Raw genomic sequence first — 15,083 nt, 5'->3', positions numbered from 1 at the left:
GTGGCTATTCTACACATCCCTACACGTATTATATGTTGGTGAAATCCCAACTTGTGGTTTCTAAGGAAAGTTACTCTGTAACGTCTAATTTATATTGTTTATTGTCACAGCACTAACTAGTGATCCACCAATAAATAACCAGATCCTGTAATGTAGCACAGGTATGGGACCTGTTATCCAGAATGCTCGGGACCTGGGCTTTTCCAGATAAGGGATCTTTCCGTAATTTGCATCTTCATACCGTAAGTCTAGTAGGAAATCATATAAATATAAAGTAAACCCAATAGGCTGGTTTTTCTTCCAATAAGGATTAATTCTATCTTAGTTTGGATCAAGTACCAGGTACTGTTTTATTATTACAGAGAAAAAGGAAATCATTTTTATTGGATAAAACTGAGTCTATAGGAAACAGCCTTTCCTTAATTCAGAGCTCTGGATAACAGGTTTACAGATAACGGAGCCCATTCCTGTACAATAGTCAGTTTCAGTCTTTATCTATAACCACCTGAGCAGCTTTATAAGCCATTCAGTATCCCAGATGTTTGCACCCAATTCTAAATCAGATCTTTCCTATCTTTTGGTTTCAGACTCTACTGTTGAGAGTCAGTTGCAGCAGGCAGGTGGGTATTCTCCATAAACCATTTATGTTTTATACTCCAAAAGGCATCAGAAGTATTCTCTTTTCTATGTTTGGTCATATCCCCTCTTATCCACTTTTTCTAGTTTTCTATCTCTACTTCTGACCTTCCTTAGTTAGCAGGTGGTCATTCCATCAGTCAGGAAATGTTGAAGACTGTTAGATGCCACAAGCATCATTTTTGTTAGATAGCAACTATATGCCTGTTCATATGGGTTGTACCTCCCTACTTCTCATCTGTCCTCTATTGATATATGTTCTACTCTACTCCTTCCTTTCTATTCTCTCAGTCTCTTGACCTATTCTTGTGTCTATTGAATTAACATTTGTGTTGCTTTGGTTACAATATCTTCTCACTTGTCCTTCTTTTTCCTCTCAACTTCTGTCATTTCATCCTTATTTTATTTCCCATTTCCTTAATACCCCACTCTCACTTCTCTCCTCTTCTGTCCTTTCCAACATACATTTCTTTTACAAGATACAGTAGGTTATATACCAAAATGTGAAACCACTAGGGTTGCCACCTGTTCTGTTTTGACTCGAAAAGTTCATTTTTCTCAGCTGTCTGTTCGTTTTTTTTGCTTTGTGAAACCTGGACAATAATTTGACCAATGTATGAAAAACATCTGACTATTATGATAATCATACTGATTTATTTCCATCAACATGACTTAATTACAATTTAGAACAGTTTTTTATTATTATAGAAAGAAAAAGCAAATCAGACAATGGGCATTGCTGTATTTCATAGCTTTTGGGATAACTAGTTTCTGTATAATAGATCCCATACTTTTAATTAAAGCATTGGACTTATTCATCATGGGGAATATAGATAGAGCTAGGGTTGCCCCCTGTCTAGCTTTGAACCAGACATTCCAGTTCAATACTTTCAGTCCAATTTAGAAAAAAAAAGTGGACAGGAATCTAGCCAATTGCATCTAAGTGATGCTATAACCCCCATGTTATAACCCCACTCAACATCATTGTGCCTGCACCTAATTATTTCTGAAAGTGCATGACTGAGGGCCACATTAATATTTTTATACAAAACAGGCTATGGGACCAAAAAATCCTTTGCAGAGACACTTCCATCCTGTTGGCTTCCAGATGGACAGTCCTGATTTAGGGTTTTCTGGAAATTCATGCATTTTCTGTATATACATAAATTATTTGCATCTTACCCCATTTTCCCAGGAGTCCATTGTGCCTTCACCAGACTCATGCGCGTGCAGTACAGAAACATTTCTGACTTAGTGCAGTGTGTATGTGCAAGTCTTTTAAGGAACAAGTAATCCCAGCTTCTTTTTCATTTAAAGTTGCCATAAGATGTCTCCTCGAGGTGGGGGAGCCATGATTTGCATATTGTACATACAGTATGTAACTGTGCATATGTGCACTGAATGCTGCAGGGTGCAAACATATTTAGTATTCTGAACATGCAGAAAAAATAGCAGTAAGAATTTCCAGTATTATGTTCCTGATGAATAGATCTAAGAAAACAAAAGCTGATGGTTTTTTTTGTACCAAAAATGGTGTTTTTCTTTGGGGAATATCTTAACGGAGAAGGAACATATGTTTTTTTAGTTGCTTGGGGAGTGCCAACAGTTAGGCACCCCAAGTAATTATACTTACTTACCTGATACCCTGGGCTGATGCTCCTATCAGGAGAAAACTGCAATGGTCACGGTCCTCCTCTTCTGGAGTAGGGCTCTTCCTGCTTCTTCTTTCTTCTCGTGGCTGCTTCTACTCTGGGAAATTTAAAGAATGAAGAAGCAAACAAAGAAGACGTTTGCTCTGTGGTGGTCACTGGCAGAACTATGGGTCAGTTTAGTTTTCTGCTGATAGGACCACTGGCCCAGGGTGTCAGGTAAGTAAATGCAAACACTTGGGAGTGACTAGCGTTTGGCTCCCCAAATTAAAAAGACTTTGAAGAACAAAGAAGCAAAGAGCTCTGTGGTGCTCACTGGTAGAACACTGGGTTGGTGCAGTTTTCTGCTGATAGGAGCACAGGCCCAGGGTGTCAAATAAGTAATTGCAACCACTTGGGGGTGACTAGCTTTTGGCACCCCCCAAGTTAAAAATACTTCCCTGCTCCTTTAATTAATTTTTTATCTTTGGCAGATGAGGAGAAAGCCAAACTTGTATCACAAATCACAGCTATTAACCAGACTTTAGGTAAGCAAATGCCTCTTTAATGATCTTCTGAAGGTCCTGCCAATGAGCGAAGAGAGTTGTACACAAAAATATGACCCATAATTAGTGATGGGCAAATTTCGACCCGTTTCGATTCGCCGAAAAAACCCATAATTTGCGAATAGTGAAATCAGAAAGTTCACCAAAAAATTGTGAGATTCGAACGCTTTCACAAAAAAAATCGTGCAATTTGAAAGTTTTTGTAAAAAAATCGAGGAATTCGAACGTTTTCATAAAAAATTTTGCAATTTTTTTGCCTCCAGTTTTTCATAGCAAGAAAATATAAAATGAATATATGCAAGGTCCAGCAAGGCAAAAGGTTACTCAGGAGGTATAGTCGTGACATATTTATTTCAGATTTTTCAAAAATAGACAGAATTTCTTTTAGCCGTTAATGTATAAAACAAAACTATATATATATATAGGAATAAAAGCACTGCATAACTTGTGTTGCAATTACACTACTAGCTAGTATACATTTACTAATTAATGTACTCCCTTAAATGGTGTGTAAAATGTAACATACATTTTAAATGAACCCGCCCCCCTTCCCCATCCCCGTGCAGGCAGTATTTCATTTATAGTCTGCAGGGCTTTGCACTATTTTTTTATGGTCCCCTAAAAACTGTAGAAATTGGGGGTTCAACTATAACATCAGCTGTATGTATGAACTCATAAAAGGTTGGTATTTTGTGACTTTTCATTATTCTCACTTGTAGAATAAATGTTAAGGCTTTCTGTACCATTTTTCCTTTATTTTTCTCATCATCTCCAGGCTGCCCTAACTGCACATGTTCTTGTTGTTTTGCTTCAGGACAAACCTGCCGACACTGCCCCTCTGGCTGGAGAATGGTGAATTCCTTTTGTTACTATTTTTCTAGCAAGGACCAGGCCTGGGAGGAGGCTAAACACAGCTGTGTCAGTGCAAACTCTGTCCTTCTCATTCTAGAAGATGATGTAGAAATGGTACAAAAAACTGTTGATAATATATTTTTATATGACCACATTTATATGAGAACAGCCTATTCCAATGACGGACAAATGGTTATGTGTCAGAGTATAAGAATAATAAAGTCTAATAACAAATGTCCCTATCAATCTGATGTGAACGTATGTATGTGTACTCCCATTTTAATCTATAAAAGCTTGTGAAAAAGGGAGTGTCTTTGGCAAAAGCCTCAGGTTACACTTCGGTGTAACATTGATGTTTTTCCCAAAGCAAAACCATTATATGTTCTTTGTTAAACTCAATAAACCTCATTGTATTTGAAATAGCCTTATCTCTGGGTTTTGCTTTCCATATAACGAGGTCATAGCAATAAAATTATCAACATATTCCGAATAGGGCTTAAGGTCTAGTGTATTCCCAAATCCAACATGTTGGAATCCAAGTAACTGGAGATCCTGAGGTTGCATTTAGAGAGGATACAGAGAAGGGCAACTGAGCTTGTAAGAGGTATGGAAAATCTCAGCTATGAGGAAAGACTGGCCAAGTTGGGGATGTTCACGCTGGAGGCACTTAAAGGAAAACTATACCCCCCAAACAATGTAGGTCTCTATAAAAAGATATTGCATAAAACAGCTCATATGTAAAACCCTGCTTCATGTAAATAACCATTTTCATAATAATATACTTTTCTAGTAGTATGTGCCAATGGGTAATCATAAATAGAAAATTGTCATTTTAAAAAATAAGGGCCGCCCCCTGGGATCGTAGGATTCACTGTACTCACAAACATACCAACAAACCATACATTTTAGGTCACATGAGCCAATTAACAGACAGAGTTGTGTCTTTTGCTTCAACACTTCTTCCTGTTACAGTTAGAGCTGTAGTATTTCTGGTCAGGTGATCTCTGAGACAGCACACAGACCATCACAAAATGGTGGCTCAAGGCAAGAGATGTAAAAGGGCAATATTTACTTAAATATATATTCCAGTTTTGTAAGATTCTTTAATATGCCACTTAATATAATATGAACTATCTGTTGCTTAAGTGTTCATTTTGGGGGTATAGTTTTCCTTTAAGGGGGGATATGATAACTATGTAGAAGTATGTAAGGGGATCATATAATAATCTCTCTAATGCTTTTGAGACTTCACATTTTTTTTTTGGCTTCCTCTGGATTAACTGGCAGTTAGGCAGGTTAAAGGGCAGGTAAAAGGTTGAACTTGATGAACGTATTTTTTTTTTCAACCTAACTTAATGTCACTATGTTACTATGTTACTACTCAGCCAGTTCATCTTTTTTGTAAGGAAATGATGAACAAAGAAAGCAGAAGTGGAGACCCAGGGAGCAGTTGTATGTGACACGGAGGAGGCAGAACAACACTGAGAAGGAACCAGTCAACTGGGCAGAAAGACATTCCAATCCATTGGCACAAGATGGACAGAGGTAAGGAATAGAACAAGGGACTGGGATGGGAAAAATATAAATATAATGGGAATATGTCTGTGTTATTAATATGGAGAGAAGAGCAGCACAGGGAGGAGCCTATACACATTGGGATGGTGACCATTCTCCTCATACAGTTTGTTTTAGTAAGGTCTGCTCTGTCTGTAACAGGACACATAAATACATAAGACCATCTGTGCACATATTGACATTACATTTATTTACATACAGAAATCAGTTTGTACATTCTCTGTGCTGCTTGTTTGACTACAGAATCAATGTAGCAGTAATCAGCTTCCCTCCAGACACAACCCCAGTTCCCACAATGCCTTGACAACTCTTGCTTGCACTGTTAGAGATTGGCCGAATTTGTCGGAGGAAATAAGCCATGTGGTGGAAATTTAGCAGGAAGGTACCAAACTGCAGAATAGGAGAATCCAGTACAAAGTTGGTGGGTAGGGCAGTGGAGAAGTTACCGAGAAGGAAAGAAGAGAAAAGGGAGGATCGGAAGACCGCCAGTCAGCTTATGATTCTGAAATGTTAATACTGTACATCACCTGTAATGTTTTTACTTTCAAGAACATTTCCACAATGACTTGCATCCCTTCCCACAATGCTGTGCATAAACCTGTGATTCTCTAGGGGGTTATTTATCAAAATCTGAAATGATCGCATTATTTTCTAAAATATTCTCCGACTAAATGCGGATGGGTTTTTCCCCTTATTTGTGAATACATTTTTCTGAAAATTATGCGTGCAGGAAAAAAAACTCGAAAAAATCGTGAAAAAAATTAGATTGTGTGAATTTTTCAGATTTCTGTTTTGTTGCCCAAAAACCAGAAATCTTTGAATTATTGCACAAAACCCAGCAAAGATGATACTGGGGGTCATTTATAAACACTGGGCAAATTTGTACCTGGGCAGTTACCCACAGCAACCAATCAGATATTTGCTTTCATTGATTTCCTTGCAGCTGGCTAGGAAAATATAATCACTGGTTGCTATGGGTTACTGCCCAGGTGCAAATTTGCCCAGCGTTTATAAATAAGCCCACTGTATCTTCGGGACTTCTCCCATTAACTTATATACAACCTTGGCAAGTCTGAGATACTGGATTTTTGGACTCTGACTTTTTCCATTCTCGGGGTATAATAAATTCCAAAAAATTTGAGTTTTTCACTAAAAATTCGGATTTTAAAGTAAAAAAAACTAGAATTTTTAAAAAATGTTGACATTCGGACTTTAATAAATAACCCCCTTTGTCACTCAAATGCAAGATATATTTGACACATGACTGCAAGGGGGTTATCAAAATATGAATTTATCTGATTTTTTTAAAGAAAAAAATCTGACCAAACTAGAATCCATGATTTGATCTTATTTATTATAAAAAAAATTGGATCTGGGAAAAACTCTATAAAATCGAGCGAAAACTCAAATTGTAAGATTTCTTTCCGATTTTATTTCCCAAATTGCTTGATTTTTTTCGGACTTTATCCCAAAAGCCAGAATTTTCTGATTTTTGCATTAATTCCAGTGCAGACCACAGAAACTTCCAAATGGGACCTCTCCCATTGACTTATATACAATCTTGTCAGGTCTGAGATGGCAGATGTTCCTATTGAGACTTTTTGGAGCCTCGGGGTATAAGAAATCTCACATAAAATAATTTTCCCACTAAAAATTCCAATTTTCTAGTAAAAACTGGAATGTTTTGAGCATTCAGACTTTAATAAATAACCCCCTAAATATCTATTATAATATAGTTTAATTTTGTTGCTTGATTTATTAGCGCTGAATTATTTTCTGCCAAATTAATCATTTCTTTTCTGAAATAGGAGACATTTATTTCAGGCAGCAGTGCAGTAAATATTACTGGGCCTGTCAGACGGAGGATACTGGCACTGCCTTGTCTTGTGACACTCACTCTAATGTATATCTACAGTCCCTGTTGTTTGGCCAATGGTACATTAGGTAACCTAGCTTTTCATGGTAAACATTGGTCAAAGCCACCAATAAAGCCCAGAAGGAGACAATGGTCCTATAAAAATAATAAAGCTGAAGTCATAATTGCAAGTGCAACTGTTTGATCTGGGACATTTTGACATCTTAAAGGGATTCTGTCATGATTTTTATTTCTAAATGACACTGTTTACACTGCAAATAATTCACTCTACAATATAAAATTTTATTCCTGAACCAGCAAGTGTATTTTTTTCAGTTGTAATTTTGTAGGGATGGGTGAATTTTTTCGCCTTGTTGTAACTGAATATGCCGCAGTGGGACCTGGATTTTACTAATGAGTGCTGTTCTTAGATCTACCAGGCAGCTGTTATCTTGTGTTATGGAGCTGTTATCTGGTTACCTTCCCATTGTTCTGCTGTTAGGCTGCTGATGGGGAAAGGAAGGAGGTGATATCACTCCACCTTGCAGTACAGCAGTAAAGAGTGACTGAAGTTTATCAGAGCACAAGTCACATGACTGGGGGCAGCTGGGAAACTGACAATATGTCAAGCCCCATGTAGATTTCAAAATTAAATATAAAAAAAATCTGTTTGCTCTTTTGAGAAATGGATTTCAGTGCATAATTCTGCTGGATCAGCACTAACTGATGTGTTTTGAAAAAAACATTTTTCCAATAACAGTATCCATTAAAAGGAACAGTTCAGTGTAAAAATAAAAAAACATCTGTTTGCTCTTTTGAGAAATGGATTTCAGTGCAGAATTCTGCTGGATCAGCACTAACTGATGTGTTTTGAAAAAAACATTTTTCCAATAACAGTATCCATTAAAAGGAACAGTTCAGTGTAAAAATAAAAAAACATCTGTTTGCTCTTTTGAGAAATGGATTTCAGTGCAGAATTCTGCTGGATCAGCACTATTAACTGATGTGTTTTGAAAAAACAGTATCCATTAAAAGGAACAGTTCAGTGTAAAAATAAAAACTGGGTAAATAGATAGGCTGTGCAAAATAAAAAAATGTTTCTAATATAGTTATACATTTCTGGGTAGGAGGAAGTCATCAGTCACATAAATGTACAAAAATAAATTTTGTGGTGTAATCAGAAAATTGTACTTCTCAAAACTAGTTTATCAAAATCTATCTATCTATCTATCTATCTATCTATCTATCTATCTATCTATCTATCTATCTATCATCTATCTATCTATCTATCTATCTATCTATCTATCTATCTATCTATCATCTATCTATCTATCATCTATCTATCTATCTATCTATCTGTGTTTTTCTCACCTCCCATCTAGTGAGAAAAACAGAAGATGGTGTGCAGGGTCAAGTAATAAATCACAAGCCAATTTAGTCAAACACACTGGGCTCCGCCCCCTATGACACACAACAAGGTGATTGGTCAGTTTGAATATCCAACCGCCACAACAGCGGCGATACTTGTGCGATGTCTGCATTTCCTTGCCTTTGACAAAGCCTATGTGATTTGGGTGAAATGCACGTAAGGTGCTTCATTGATTTTAAAATTGGTTAGGCAGGCGACGGAACACACTAGTTTTAGGGACTGATAACACGAACTGTGAGGGAAATGTGCTGTGGGTGAAGGGGTTGGTACTGAAGTGGTTTTATAGGCAATTTCTATTCTGGATGGCAGCATGCCATTATCAACAGCTACCTTTCGCTACCGCTACCATCGAGCCTTTTAAGGCAGCTATTTGCCAATTGGGAGAGCTACGCTGTGGGTGAAGGGGGTTGGCTGGCAAGGGGCTACTCCAGGGGTAACTTTAACGCTCGATTCTGAGCCTGCTAACTGGGAGGGTTGCACTGTGGGTGAATGGGTTGGCTTACAACGGGCTTGTTAATGGGGCTACTTTTAGTTGAGATGGTTTATAAAACCTTCTTCTGAAGGTTTTATAAACCTGCAGTTCTAATAGTTAATAGCGCCCCTATCCACACCATTATTGGGTACAGTTTGTGTACTAACCAAGTGAGCAATATATACAACCCTACCGACCCAGGATCCACTGACCCCCTGGGGTATGTGTTGTTAAGTGGATATTTTGTGTTGTATAATATTGGATGTTTTCCACCACGCTAAGTACCCCCATACCCGCGATTGACAAGTGTTAAAACCGGGTTTTTTTTGGGGGGATCCCCTTCATAATATATAGGTTGCCTGTCTGTACCACCAGCCCACTGCCCCTAGTTAATCCGTCTCCCTGGTCCTGACTGCATTTTAATTACCACTGGACTATTTTATTTACTATATTAGCAATAAAAGTTAAGTTTTAAGTATGTATAAACAGGAGTTTGTGGACATGTTTTGATGGGAGGGTGCAAATATAAGGGTGAGTTATTTTTCTATCTATCTATCTATCTATCTATCTATCTATCTATCTATCTATCTATCTATCTATCTATCTATCTATCATCTATCTCTCTATCATCTATCTGTCTATGTATCTATCTCTCTATCATCTATCTATCTATCTATCTATCTATCGCTCTATTTATCTATCTCTCTATCATCTATCTATCTATCTATCTATCTATCTATCTACCGCTCGTGTTTGGTAGAAATAAAGACTTGTTTATATTGCTTTCCATCTTTTATTTTTGACCAGTTTTCCAGAATGGAAGTTTAAAATGTAATGCTCTCTGGTGTATCAGTCTGGCAGCTCAGTAAGTCAGGTGCAGATTCTGAACGGTTACAATTTGCTCCATTACTTGATACATTTCTCAGCAGCATCTCTGGAGTATTAGCAACTATTTGTCAGGACTGCCAGAAGTACCCGACCCAGAAGTACCTGACTGCGCTGTTTACATTCCCGGCGGTCACAGTGAAGATCCAAGATGGCGGCGCCCATGCTGAACACATGGCTGCAGCGTCGCTGCATGATGATGTCATCACTGGTGCCGGGATCTCATCATAAAAGGGCGCCCAAAACACTGACGGCGCCCAAGAATAGGATTTTCTGCCATTAATCCTGGGTTCCTGTTTGTGTTTCCTGATTCCAGCCTGTTTCCAGCTCCCAGCCTGAACCCTGCTCCCAGTCTGTTTCTAGCTCCTACCTTGGTTCTGACCCCTTGCCTGAACTCTTGATATTTGCATCTGATCTGCCTGCCCTCGTTAACTCCTGCCTGTGACCACTACTACTGATTCTGCTTAACCCTTTTGATACCGTGACCTTGCTCCCTCAAGAGGGCTTCCTCCTTGATCCAGACTACCTCCCTGGAGGGAGCTCCCGGCTCCCTGACACTATTGTATAAATTCTAACAGTTGTCTTTAATGAAACTCAGGCATTTTGCTCAAATAGAAAATAGTAAATTGACAAAAGTCTTTATTTCTGGACAATTGAAAATGAGAATAAGTCCAAACCAGCTGTTTCCTGGTCAAGTAAAGTCGTCATTTAAAAAGATTGGATAAATGGAATAACAAGCGTTATTTTTCTAGTGAACTAACTGAAACCAACAGAACTGAAAAATGTGTGCGAAGGGGAACAACTCCTTTAAACATGTCATTCTAATAGAAATAATTGCGAGAACAATGATACTTCTTGGAAAACAATAGAAGAGCAAAAAAATGTTTTCTGTCTTTCTCTTGCTGAATTATGGATTTATATTCTGGAATTACTGATCTGACCAGCACAGACACTTCCAGAGAGCATCCAACAATAGTAACGCACCAAGAATGTCCTGATCTTCTCAAAACATTAAAACGAACATTGATTGTGCATGATAAGGCAAACTGTGGAAGTTTGAGAATTCACATCATAATACCTTATCTGTATGTGAGCAAGCAACTAGTGCTTTTTATAATGGGAGGGGCCAGTATTCATATCTGAACCAGAACTATGCTTGTCTTTAATCGAGATCTTAAGTAACACATGCCCTTAATTCAGCTTTGCTAACAATATTATTTTTTATTTTTCAAACGCCCAGGAAAATGGCAAAGTGATTCTGATATATATGGAAATATCACTTGCACTGAGGAACCCACTGGAACTGCATTGAAGATGAGGAAGATTCAACAGGAACCTAAAGAAGAAAACCTCTCACCAAAATGTAATCTGTAACTCTTATTTCTGTCTTCTTTGTGTGTTTAAAATTCACAATTTATTAGGTCATTTTGTGTTTTGAAATTGGATTGTTTCATAAATTGTAGGTCTTAATACAAACATAAACATAACAATAATAACATAAGAGACTAGAAAATGTGTACCCCATGAGAACATGGTGGTGAGAAAATCAGTTCTATTACACTTAGGGGGTTATTTACTAAAATCCGAATGCAAAAATCACGAAAAATTCATGATTTTTTTAATTATAAAGTCTGACTTTTAAAAAATCACGAATTTTTCAGAATTTATTAAACCCCGAGGATGGAAAGGTCTGAATCTGAAAATCCGGCATCTCAAACCTGTCGAGATTGCATATAAGTCAATGGGAGAAGTCACAATGATTTTTTGATGTGCGCTGGGTTTCAGGCAATACCCCAAAGTTTTCGGTTGAAAATTAGGAAAAAATCTTGAAAATCGGATGGAAAAGTCAGAAAAATTAGTGAAAATCTGTTTTTTTTTCTCGCAAAGCAAATTTTCGGTAAAATGTAATAAAAAATAAGCATAAAAAAAACAGAGCGGATTTGATTTGAGTTTGTAGCAGAAAATATTGAGATAAATTCCGACTTTGATAAATAACCAACTAACAGTATAACCATATATTACATATAACATATAATTTTCTGTGAAGTTCTTGGGAGCCTCACGTTGCAAAAAACTACTTACTAATACATTAAGGGGCCGATTCACCAAGCTCGAGTGAAGGATTCGAAGTAAAAAAACTTTGAATTTCAATGTTTCTTTTGGGCTACTTCGACCATTGAATGGGCTACTTCGACCTTCGACTACGACTTTGAATCGAAGGATTCGAAGTAAAAATCGTTCGACTATTCGATAGTCGAAGTACTGTCTCTTTAAAAAAATCTTCGACCCCCTAGTTCGGCATCTAAAAGCTACCGAAGTCAATGTTAGCCTATGGGGAAGGTCCCCATAGGCGTGGCTAACTTTTTTTGATCGAAGGATATTCCTTCGATCGTTGGATTTAAATCCTTCAAATCGTTCGATTCAAAGGATTTAATCGTTCGATCGAAGGAATAATCGATCGTACTATCTGCGTTAAATCCTTCGACTTCGATATTCGAAGTTGAAGGATTTTAGTTCCTAGTCAAATATTGAGGGTTAATTAACCCTCGATATTCGACCCTTAGTGAATCGGCCTCCACATCATTACTGTTATGAATATCCTATATAAAAGTTCAAGGGGGTTATTTATTAAAGTCCAAATCCAAAAAGCTAAAAAATTTAGTTTTTTCAACTATAGAATCAGAATTTTATTGGAAAAAAACCTTGAATTTTTCGAGATTTATTATTCCTAGAGGATGGAAAAATTCTGAATCCGAATAGGTCATATTTTAAAAGATCTTAGGGACAATCACAGTGTGAAATTACAATATATCAATCTTGGTCAGCATTTTAAATTTCAGCACTCGGTCTAGTTCATTTTCTGTAAGGAATAATTTATCACTACAAAATAACCCCCAGCATTCCTTTCCTAGCAAAGGCAATAAGTAAGGTATTTGTTTATCCATTTCTCTTTCAGTTCTGAAGGCAACTGAAACGTTAAGAACACAGAGGAGACTCCTGATGATTCTGGCGACCCTGCTGGTTCTTGCCTTCATTTTCCTGATAATCCTGACCAGCCTCATGTTTATCTACTGTGAGTATCACCAATAGTATCAAGGAGTTCTGTAATATGTAACTACAAATTCTTCAAAATCATACATTTCGTACACTACCTTTGCTACCCAACTGCTGGTTGGAGAGATTACCATACACATATAAAAATTCCATGGGTGGCCTCATTTCACTTGGTTGTGTTCTGGTTGACGCTAAGAAAGTCGTAAACTAGTAGATGAAGCTGGCGAAAGATGATCAACTTTTTTCTTAAATAGTTTCCACCACCTTCCTAACTTTTAGGAGGAGATGAGAACCTCATCTACAGCTTCTTAATATTTGGCTGCGAAGAGAAAACATGACCTAACAATATGAACATGAACGGTCCCCTGGATATTTATTAGATTTATTAGATAATTCTGATACATTGCCAAAAAAAATAAATAAAAAAATGTAATTACTGGAAACCCTTCAGTTCCCCTAGTTTGATGTTTCTTCAAACTTCCCCTTGGTATAACACTTAAAAAGCTGTAGTAGTTGCACACATCCTAAACTTCTCCTTATTTATGGTATCAACGTAAAGGCATTTGGTGTGATTTTTTATAAAATTGTGCCACAGTTGCCTCTGTATTTTCAGCATTATACATTCTAATTAACATTCTGAAGTCTATGGACGAGCATGGAATAAATCTGGAGCAAGTGTAGTAAACGGGTAGAAACTGGTGAAGTTAGTAAAATTGTATAAAAAAAATAAAAAAAGGGACAGATGCACCGTTAGTGTTCATTCTAAGAGCACTTGCACCCCAGGTGTGTTGCACTCTGATCAGCCTCAAATAAAAAAATCTGGCATTCAGTGAAGAGGAGGCACCAGCCCTGTCTTTACTGTCTGCTAAACCTCTGCAAAAATCCAAGTATAGGAGAAGGAAGAGGAAAAACTTTTTATTCCAGGCAGTGGTAAACACAACATGTTTCGGGTTCAATACCCTTTATCAAGTGAATAAGGACCATTGCACCCATTTAAAACTCAATTGCACTTTGACCTATACAACATAGTGCAGTCTGTGTAATCAATTTAAAGAAAAATGTACTAACACATTTATTGGTGTGTATATAAGTTATATTACAACACATAAATAGTGAAGCCAGTGCTCAGACCATAATTATGTGCACACATAAGAATTAATAAAGTAATAAATAAAAAATACAAAAGCTCGAAGCCACACTCTCTGTTCATCTGTAACATGGATTTTCTACTAGAGGCTGCTGGGAGTTGCAGTCCATAGTGTGGGTGTGCTGACTAGCAGTGAAAGAGTAAAGTGACACTTATATCTGTGTGTGTAACATTGTTAACACATAAATAGTGAAGCCAGTGCTCTGAGCACTGGCTTCACTATTTACAGTATGTGTTAAGGTGAACGATTATTACTCCACAAATGCACTAACTTGTGAATTTTACCGAACCTGTTACCTCTTTCGTCAGAGTTTCCTTCACCATCTTAGACCTGGCGAACTGATAAAATGAAGCTACATCTTCCTCAATCTTATGTCAGTGACATCATATCCTGTATCCCAGAAAGTTCTAAAACAACAATGGCGTTTTTTCATATTTTAAATCGAGATTGCCTTCTGAAGTTCTAACTATTCAAGATTTTTGGTTAACATTTTTTCCCAACCATTTGAGGGGCATGTCACATTTGTTTTAGGCTGGGTTCATGTCTAGGGCATTAGAGGATCTCTTTTGTCTTTATTTTGCTTCCTTGGACATTTGTAATAATAAGTGGCCACTTCAAGCATTTGCCCAACATTTCCAATAAAGACATATATATGACCTATATGTACCTGCCCTATTCAAATTGACCTAAGCGTAAGAGTACTAACGAAGTTTCACTAGGCAGAAACGAATGCTAACGAAACTTCATTATGAAATGCTCGTACTGCCAAAGTAACTCTAGTGAAAAGTCACCAGCGTTTAGCAGCCGTGATGTAACTTCACATTTTAGTGAATTACCATAGTGGTAAGTAATTTGCACCTGGTGAAGAGGCGTGAAGTGTGGCGAAGCGTTCGCTGGTGACAATTTTCCCTTTAGTGAATTTTTCCAATGGTTTTTCGGCTTTGACGCCTCCTAAACATGCAACATTTCCCATGGTTATGTGT

General features: G+C 37.4%; 1 protein-coding gene across 7 annotated transcripts in view; it reads left to right on the top strand.

Annotated features, from left to right (window-relative positions):
* The window catches only part of LOC108710639 (C-type lectin domain family 4 member G), a 69,032-nt gene that overhangs the window by 42,393 nt on the left and 11,556 nt on the right, over positions 1 to 15,083 (top strand). The gene's annotated exons all lie outside the window — the stretch shown is intronic.

This window comes from Xenopus laevis, chromosome 3L (genome assembly GCF_017654675.1).
Source record: "Xenopus laevis strain J_2021 chromosome 3L, Xenopus_laevis_v10.1, whole genome shotgun sequence".
Taxonomy (NCBI): domain Eukaryota; kingdom Metazoa; phylum Chordata; class Amphibia; order Anura; family Pipidae; genus Xenopus; species Xenopus laevis.
The sequence above is the reverse complement of the archived record's forward strand: the minus strand, read 5'-3'. Positions and strand labels throughout refer to the sequence as shown.